This window comes from Nicotiana sylvestris, chromosome 2 (genome assembly GCF_000393655.2).
Source record: "Nicotiana sylvestris chromosome 2, ASM39365v2, whole genome shotgun sequence".
Taxonomy (NCBI): Eukaryota; Viridiplantae; Streptophyta; class Magnoliopsida; order Solanales; family Solanaceae; genus Nicotiana; species Nicotiana sylvestris.
The window spans coordinates 151,793,402-151,803,753 of NC_091058.1; positions in this window are offsets into that span (position 1 = coordinate 151,793,402).

Below are 10,352 nucleotides of genomic sequence, written 5' to 3' on the forward strand. Positions count from 1 at the left end.
CTCTTCCTCACTTTTCCTTCTAATTGTAGCAGACTGTATTCCAGATATTCCAACTTTTCGCTAGCTCTGGCAGCCCTCTCTTTCCACTTATTGATTTGGTCATCTAATGGAAGACTCCTCCACCAGTCTAGTAAGAGTGGGGGCATGCTAACCATTCTGAAACTAGGGACCTCATTCTTCATTTTCTGCAAAACAAAAGGGTAAAGATGATACCCCTACCGGACTCGACTATTTAACATCAACAATTAGCATGAAGCATTTAGTTCTCCAAATAAATGCACAGAATGTGGGGATGTCCGTTTGGGTTTAGGGAAACCCAGTGGACTTTGGACAAGGCTATCTTAAAGAGTCATTATGCAGACAACATAACTGACTCCGCTAAGTTTGACCATAATGCATGCACAGTTTAAACAGATTGAGGTTTCTATGGGGTTTTAGACTGGTACCCTTGAGCAGAAAACTCAAGGGGAAAAGGCACGGAACCATCGACTACACCGTTGATCGACTGGTTTTATCGCAAATATGCCTTTTCCGGATTTAGGGGTGACAATATCGGAAGAGCGTAACCACTCATTATAAGCATTGCTATGGTATTTGTTTGGCACGAATGGAATATGATGTTGAGTACGATTATGCAACAATTAAAGTCATGTAGTCATGTATTTGCACATTTAAGAAAGCAGTAAATATAACAATTTCATAATTTAAAGCAGTAATGAAGGAAAGCAGTAAAGGAAAGAAACAAAAAGACAAGTCAGTTTTGTAATCGAAGAGGAAATTGAATTCTTAAAAGAAATAAATAAATAGTTCTGCGTAAAGAAGTATAAATTCACAATAGTAGTCTGAAATGGAAAAAGCATAAAGATCCCCAGCAGAGTCGCCATGCGGTCGCGCCCCCTTTTTCTAGAGCGAAATCAGGTTTATGACATTTGGAGGGACAACTCATTCCTTTTGGGAATTTGGTTTGAATTTGAAGAGTCGCCTCCTAATGATTAGGGTGAATTAGGACAACCAAAAGAGATTGATTTGAATAACCAGAGATAGGGTAAGGGCTTGAAATTATTCTAAGGGGAAGATGTTAGGCACCTCTCAGAATCCACTAGTGTGGTTTCCGGCCAGACAATTATTGTGAATTTGGGGTGCAGTTACCATGTAGACAAATAAGGCTCAAATAAGAGGGGATTTCATATAATGGTTTGCAAATAAACAAAGTTTGGAAGAGCAAAGAAAACTGATTTTTAAAGAAGGAGTTGAAATGATAAAAGAAATAAAGAAATAAGGGAAAAGGGGGGTCCTAGGTTTATTAACAATATGGATCACCCCACACAATTCCCTGTAATCACTCCTCAATGAGGGGCTACACGTGACATTATTGTGTGGTCATCATATCCATATCTACCCTTCCAACCTCGTTAAGGTATTTACAGCACGGATTGATCTCGTTTACTTATTGCATGCTATTACCCGTCCCAATCCTATCAGTCCCGGAGGCATTTAGGACTATTAATCCTAAAAGGGAGGGATATTAGGCTTATTTGTAGTTTCAAAGGAAAAAACTCTAAGGCGACATACAAAATATGTATTGCAAATTGGGGAAAGCATATAACAAGCAGAGGCTCAGATATACCTCCTTAAATAAAGAAACACGTAATTAACATGATTTGCACATACTGTTTAGGTCTGATTTAAAAGGTATTAAAGATGAGTGAGAAAAATTGTTGAGAAAGTTTCAGCTTATCACATAACTCAGATAAGAAGTCCGAATTAGTCCTGCTTGCTGGTTGTAATTATTAACAGAAGCAGATTTAGTTTTATTACCCTAAGGCTTGCCTAAGTGTTTGAATAGGGGTCCTATAGGCATGGTATCTACTGGATTCAGAAAGCAATGATACAGTAAGGCTCGAAATGAACTGTTTGAATGCATACTCGTTAAACTTACTAAGTGATAGAATCAGATTAATAAAAGAGAGGCAGGATTTAAACGAATTGATTACAAGTCTTGCGGCTGGTAGTAGCCATTATTACCGATTTTTTGCCTAACACTGAGTGAAGCGAATCAGATTTTATTAGAAAATCCTATAGGTATGCTTTCTATACTTAAAACCTTATTGACGTGGTATCTAAATGCGGACATTGTTTTAAACCTTATGCAGAATTGAACATTTCTATAGGCATAATTTCTATATGAAGTTAAATATGCAGAATCCTATAGACATGATTTCTATATGAAGTTAAATATGCAGGATCCTATTGACATAATTTCTATATGAAGTTAAATATGCAGAATCCTATAGACATGATTTCTAAGTGAAGTTCGAATATGCAGAATCCTGTAGATATGATTTCTAGAAGTAATTGAATATGCAAAATCCTATAGACATGATTTCTATATGAGGTTGAGTATGCAGGAATATAGTAGTCCTATAGTCATGATTTCTACCCTTTGCATACGTAGTTACCCACCCATTTTCACTAACCAGCTCCAAATGTTTGTTACACATTATTACAAACTAGAATAAATAAAGTTACATCCAAACACAAATAAAAGTACAACCAGAGGAAGCCTGATTCTGACTTCCTCTCTGAGTTACAAGATAAACCCAACTCAAAGACCATTGATCCAAAGCTTTTCTCCAATTTGAGTGTATTAGAGTTCCCTAAGATCCTCAATGGGACTCCGGGCAGTGCTTACACCCAAATTGTATTATCAGAATGGGGATAAGTGTAGTGTGGAAGGGCCAGCCCTCAAGTGTCCAAGTTCAGAGGGAGATCAAGGGGGTCCCAAGGCAAGGCTCACAAGAGGGGGGCAGAACTTAAAGTCTAAGAGAGAGTGCAAGTGCAGAAATAGAACTTTAAGAGCTAGGGAAGTAAAGAAAAGGGAAAAGGGTAATGGAAATAGCTACATAATTGATAACTTTGCACAAAAGAGGGTCGGGGATTGGGAACTGATTGCAGAAAGGGTAAGCTTTGGGCATGCACAACAATGGAGATGCTGGCATGCCTATAAGCCTACCAGAACATACAACAACAAAGAATCATAGGGGTTAGGATCCTAGGGGGATCAAGCTTGAGTCATGGATAGTAATATTCAGTACTGTCATGCCTCAAGCAAACCATAGTATTAAACACATTGGGGTAGGGGTTTGGGGTTCATAATAGGACAGGCAGAAGGAAATTACAGCATGCTAAAGTAAGTATTGAACCATACATAAGTAGTAGACAAACAAGAAGGTAAAAGTATTAAGTAAACACATTGTTGTGATTGCTGAAAATCTTAATCAGAACATACCAGGTTCAAAGAGGCAAAGTACAATAAAATCAAGTAGCAAGACTTGAAAGCAGGCCACAATACAAGTAACAAGAGAGAATGCCTTTTGAAGGTGAGTGTGAGTTCAGAAAACTAAGAGTGTCTGTGTGTCTGTATCAATGAAAGAGCATTGCATTTATAGTTTGAAAACATGCAGAGAATAAGGCAAGAAAATAACCATGTACTAATTAAAATCAATCAGTAGAAGAAATTCCTTTAATTAAGGAGTTTGAACTTAAACGGTAATGAACAGAAATCATTTAAGGAAAGAGATCAAATAAGAATCTTTTGCAAAGTAGACAATTAGGGGTAAATATAAATATATAGGAGTTTAATTAAGGGAAGGATCTTTGAAATACACGGTTAAACAAATAAGGTAAGAATCAATCAGTAGAAGAACTTCCTTTAATTAATGAGTTCGAACTTAAACGGTAATGAACAGAAATCATTTAAGGAAAGAGATCAAATAAGCATCTTGTGCAAAGTAGATAATTAAGGGTAAATACATAGGAGTTTAATTAAGGGAAAGATCTTTTAAATACGCGGTTAAACAATTAAGGTAAGAATCAATCAGTACATAGTAAATCAAGGAGTTAGAGATTCGAAATTACTGGTTCATGAATAAACCAAGTCAGAAAGGCTAAGGAAAGTTTTCAAATCAAACCAAGAAACAGGGAAATTAGTAAAACAAGGAAAGCATCAATCAGACTTACACAAGGAGGTCTGAAATCAGTCAAAAATTGAAAGTCATTTTAGAGGGGAAGCTCAACATATATAAAGAGTACACAAGTATTAGGCATGTGAGGCTGAATTTAGGACAAAGAAAGTGTCATGCAATTGCAAAATCAGTAAGTAGTGGACTATAGAAACATGGTAGTCTCATAGGTCAATTTCAGTAACTCAGCAATGGAGAAGGAAGAGAGTATCAAATAACATGCAAAGGGTCCAGTAGAAAGACCTTAGAAGAGTTTAGCAGGGATTCAGAATCATATAAAGAAACAAAAGATTTTGAAATTCAGTCAAGGAACAGATGAAACAACTTCAGAAACCCAAATAGGTCCAAAGAAATTAGGGTTTTGAAACCAAACAAGTTTAGAGATGAAGGACAAGCAAATCACATAGCAAATAGCCTCAAAACTCGAGTGAACCCCCCAAATTTAGGGGTTTCACCATCAATAAAGTATAGAGATGAAAGACAAAAGAATCAGGCAAAAATATCAACAAAGAAAATAAAATCAGAAACCTTAAGAAAGGGTCAGGACTTTTAACATAAAGAAACACAGTAGATGAACAACATAAGAGACACAACAGGAGAATCAACATAAGAAACACAGTAAAAAAACATCATAAGAAACACAGTAGAAGAATCAACATAAGAAATATAGTAGAAGAACATCATAAGAAACACAGTAGAAGAATCAACATAAGAAACACAGTAGAAGAACGACATGTTTAAAAATATCAGAAAAGCTTCGAAATAACTTAAGAAAACCCTAAATCAGAAACGATAAAGGTTTTGAAAGAAACTTTAAGAAAACTTTCAAAAAGTTTGGAGAGAACACAGATCGATAATAGATCTAAAAGAATCAAAAGAACCTCGAAGGTTAGGGTTTCAGAAGAAACCCAAAGGGTGAGAAATGCTTGGAAATCATCGATCTAAGCAAGAGAGGTCGAGATCAGGCTTGAATAGCCATAGCCAGCCGGAGCAAGGTGGAGGATGGCCGGAGACAGCCGCAGCACTGAAAACATCTGAGGTCTAGACCAAATTTCTTCAAGGTCTGGTCTTGAGGCCATGATAATCGAGCATGCAGGAGTCGTAGGAGGTAGATACAAGCCATCAATGGCTTTGGAAGCCCTGGATGTGGTCTATTTTAGGTGGTGATTGAAGGTGGCGGTTAGGGTTTCTGAAAGAAATTGAGAGAGAATTGGGAGAGGGGGGAATTCAATGGCGGCTTCAGACGGGAAATGATTAGGGTTAGGGGGTAATGTGGAATTAAAAAAAGGAAAGGGAACTGGGGACCGTTGATCTGGGAGATCAACAGTTGAGATTAGAGATGGTAGGTGGGAAACGGGTCTGGGTCAATTTGAATGGGGTTTGGGTAATTGGATTTGAGGTTGGGTTTAATTGAGGGTTGATTTAGGGCTATAATTGAAATAAACGGGGCTAGCATTTAAATGGTCACTTTTCCCTTGTTTGATTTTATAAAAATGGTTAAATAATTTTTGAAAATAAATTAAAGGCACTAATATGATTAATAATACATAATTATCAAACAAAAAATATTGTAGCCAATTTTATAAATATAATTACAATTAAATCTTAGAGGAGGCTAATATTGTAATTATATGCAATTTAGCCTAAAAATGTCAAATAAATTTGTAAAAATATGAAAAATTTATTTTAGCTATATTTTAGTATAAATATAAGAATCCACTAAAAGAATCACCAAAAATGATAATTTTGGGGATAGTTATTGGTTTTTTTTCTTGATGAAATAGGGCAATAAATTGATTTAAAAACCCTTTAAAAATTGGGAAAAATAATGAAATCTTGGGACATACTTATATATGCATATACATGTTATTTTGAAAGTATTTTGTATATAAAAAATATATAGGAAAAAATTGGGTATCAACATCGTCTACACAAAAGTCAAACTACGGTTAACTCTTTAAACTTAAAGCTTCAACTTAGGGACTATATATACCAATTCACTTCGAAACTCATCTGAAACCCAAACCAAACACCCCCGACAAGTCACGTAAAAATAATACAACATAGAGGAGGAAATAAATAGGGGATCAGGGGTAAAATACTGAAAACGATCGGCCGTCGTTATATTATCCCCCTCTTAAAATAAACGTTCGTCCTTGAACGAGTATAAAAACATACCTAAAGTGGTGAAAAGATGAGGATAACAGCTACACATATCATGCTCGGTCTCCTAAGTCGCCTCCTCGACTGGTTGACCCCTCCACTGAACCTTCACTGAATTAATGTTCTTCGACCTCAACTTTCGTACTTGCCTATCCAAAATGGCCACTGGCTCCTCAACATAAGACAAATCCTTGTCCAACTGGATTGAGCTGAAATTCAACACATGAGACAGATCACCGTGATACTTCTGAAGCATAGAAATATGGAATACTATATGACTTCCTGCTAGACTAGGTGGTAGTGCAAGCCTGTAGGCCACCTCTTCATTCCTCTCAAGAATCTAAAAAGGTCTGATATACCTAGGGCTCAACTTTCCCTTCTTCCCTAACCTCATGACACCCTTATGGGAGAAACCCGGAGCAAGACACGTTATTCAACCATGAATACAACATCGTGAACCTTCCGATTTGTATAACTCTTCTATCTAGATTGGGCTGTATGAAGTCAATATTGAATCAATTAGCATTTTCCAAAGCATCCTGAACCAAGTATGTACCTAATAGCCTAGCCTTACCCAGCTCGAACCAACCCACTAAAAACCGACACCGCCTCCCATACAAGGCCTCATACAGAGCCATCTGAATGCTCGACTGGTAGTTGTTGTTATAGAAAAACTCCGCAAGTGGCAAGAATTGATCCCAAAAACCCCCGAACTCCATCACACAAGCACGAAGCATATCCTCCAATATCTGAATAGAGCGTTCGGACTGTTCGTCCATCTCAAGGTAGAATGTTGTACTTAACTCAACCCGTGTGCCTAACTCACGTTGTACGGCCTTCCGAAATCACGATGTAAACTGCGTACTCTGCTCAAAGATTATAGATACCGACACTCTATGAAGTCGGACAATCTCACAAATATAGACCTTATCCATCTGATCTGAAAAATAAGTAGTCACTACTGGAATGAAATGATCCGACTTAGTCAACCTATCCACAATAACCTATACTGCATCAAACTTCTTCTGAGTCCGTGGGAGCCCAACAACAAAATCCATGTTAACTCGCTTCCATTTCCACTCGGGAATCTCTAGACTCTGAAGTAATCCACCTGGCTGCTGATGCTCATACTTCACCTGCTAGCAATTTAGGTACCGAGCTACATACTCCACTATGTCTTTCTTTACTCTCCTCTACCAATAGTGCTACCTCAAGTCCTAATACATCTTGGTGGCACCCGGATGAATACAGTACCACGAACTGTGGGCCTCCTGAAGAATCAACTCATGCAAACCATCTACTTTGGGCACACATAGCCGGCCCTATATATGTAACACACTGTCATCCCAATAGTAACCTCTTTGGCATCGCCGTGATGAACCGTGTCCTTGAGGAAAAACAAATAGCGTGATCATACAGACTCTCTCTTATACGATGATAAAGTGAAGACTGAGAAAGGACACAAGCCTAAATTTGACTCGGCTCCAAAACATCCAATCTACCAAACTTGTTGGCCAAGGCCTGAATTCCAATGCTAATGGAATCTCTGCTGCCGGTAGATATGCTAAATTGCCCAAGCTCTCCTCCTTATAATTCAAGGCATCAACCACCACATTGGACATTCCGGGATGATATAGAATGGTGATATCATAGTCCTTAAGCAACTCTAACCATCTTCACTACTGCAATTTAAGATCCTTCTGTTTGATCAGATGTTGTAGACTCTGGTGATCGGTATAGACTTCACAAAGGACACTGTACAAATAATGCCATAAAAACTTCAAGGCATGAACAATAGCTGCTAACTCAAGGTCGTGGACAAGATAAGTTTTCTCATGAACCTTCAGCTGTCTATATTCATAGGCGATCACCCTACCGTCTTGCATCAACACCGTCCCGAGGACAATACGTGACGTATAAGAGTACACATTGTAAGACCCCAAAACTGTAGGCAATACCAACACTGGGGTTGTAGTCAAAGAAGTCTTGAGCTTTTGAAATATTTCCTCACACTCCTCGGTTCACCTGAACTGAGCACCTTTCTAGGTCAATCTGGTCATAGGTGCAGCAATAGATGAGAACCCCTCCACGAATTGACGGTAATACCTTGCCAAACCAAGAGAACTCCGGGGCTTAGTAGCTGAAAATGATCCGGGCTAACTCTGCACCGCTTCTATCTTTTTCAGATCTACCTTGATACCCTTACTCGATAAAACATGCCCCAAAAATGCTACCGAATCAAGCCAGAATTCACATTTTGAAAATTTTGCATACAACTTCTTTTCTCTCAAGGTCTGGAGCATAATCCTCAAATACTGCTCATGATCCTCCCAGCTCCGGGAGTACACTAAGATTTCGTCAATAAACAAAGTGATGAATGAGTCAAAATAGGGCTTGAATACACCATTCATCAAGTTCATGATTGCTTCTAGGGTGTTGGTCAGTCCAAATGACATCATAAGGAACTCGTAATGACCATACTGAGTCCTGAAGGTAGTCTTCGGAATATTCAGATCCCGAATCTTCAATTAATGATAGACTGACCACAAATCAATCTTTGAAAATACTTTAGCCCCCTGTAGCTGATTAAATAGGTCATCAATGTGTGATAAAGGATACATGTTATTCACTGTAACCTTGTTCAACCATCGATAATCAACACATATGTGCATAGAGTCATCCGTCTTCTTTACAAACATGACCGGGGCACCCCAAGGTGATACACTAGGCCGAATGAAGCCCTAATCCAGCAACTCTTGCACCTACTCCTTTAACTCCTTCAGCTACACAAGGGCCATACGATATGGTGGAATAGAAATGGCATGAGTTCTCGGCAACAAATCAATACCAAAATCGATATCTCTATCGGGCGGTATATTTGGAAGATCCGCTGGAAATACATATGGATAGTCCCTCACTACGGAACTGACTCAATGGGTAGGAGTATCCGCACTGAATTCTCTCACAAAGGCTAGGTATGCCTCACACCCCTTCCCAACCATTTGCTATGCCTTAATGAAATACATTACCCTGCTTAGAACATAATCCAAAGTATCCCTCCACTCTAACCGCGACAAACCTGGCATAACCAATATCACCGTCTTGGCGTGACAATCAAGAATAGCATGATAGTGTGACAACCAGTCCATGCCCAAGATAACATTAAAATCTACCATACCGAGTAACAATAGATCAACTCTGGTCCCAAATCCACCAAGAACAAATCAGCACGACCAATACATACAGTCAACAACAATAGAGTCCCCCATTGGCATGGACCCATAGACAAGAGAACTCATGGAATCATAGAATATACCCAAATATAGAGCAAACTAAGATGATACATAGGAATAAGTGGAGACTGGATCAAATAAGACTGATGCATCTCTATGACAAATCGGAACAATACCTGTGATGATTGAGTCAGATGCAACCACCTTCGTCCCAGTCAAAAGAGCATAACATCTGGCCTGGCCTCCCCCCTAGGGAGACCTCTACCTGCCCGACCTCCACCTCTAGCTAGCTGTGCAGGTGGAGTGGCAATTGGTGAGGTAACTACAACCTGAGAAGTCTAGAGACCCTATGGAATACGTGGAGCCTGAGTGGTCTATGGAGGTGTACCCCTCTATAGTCTGGGGCAGTCCCTCACCATATGACGAGTGTTACCACACTCAAAATAAGCTCTAAGAGGACGTGGATACTGACACTGGCTTGGGCCTGGTCGGCTGGACTGACCGCTGAAAGCACCATATGCAGGAGGTGCACCCTAGACAGTGGTAGTGCATAATAGGCAACCTGAGGCCTGGGAGTAGCCAGAATACCGCTAGAAGCTGGGAGTGCTGAATGAATAGGACGACTCACATAGCCTCTACCATGATGGGATGCAACTAAGGCACAACAACCACTATATGTGCCAGAATCACGAGGCATCTTGGCCTCACTCTCCCCTCTATCCCAGCCTTACATACCCTTCAATATCCGAGTGATCTCCACCACCTGCTGGTATGGGGTATCAGTCTCCTACTCTCAAGCCATGCTGAATCTAATACCGTGGTTGACCCCCTCGATAAATCGACGAACTCGCTCTCTGACTGTGGAGACTAAAGTTGGTGCATGTCTAGACAACTCGCTAAACCTGACAAAATACTCTGATATAGTCATAGCACC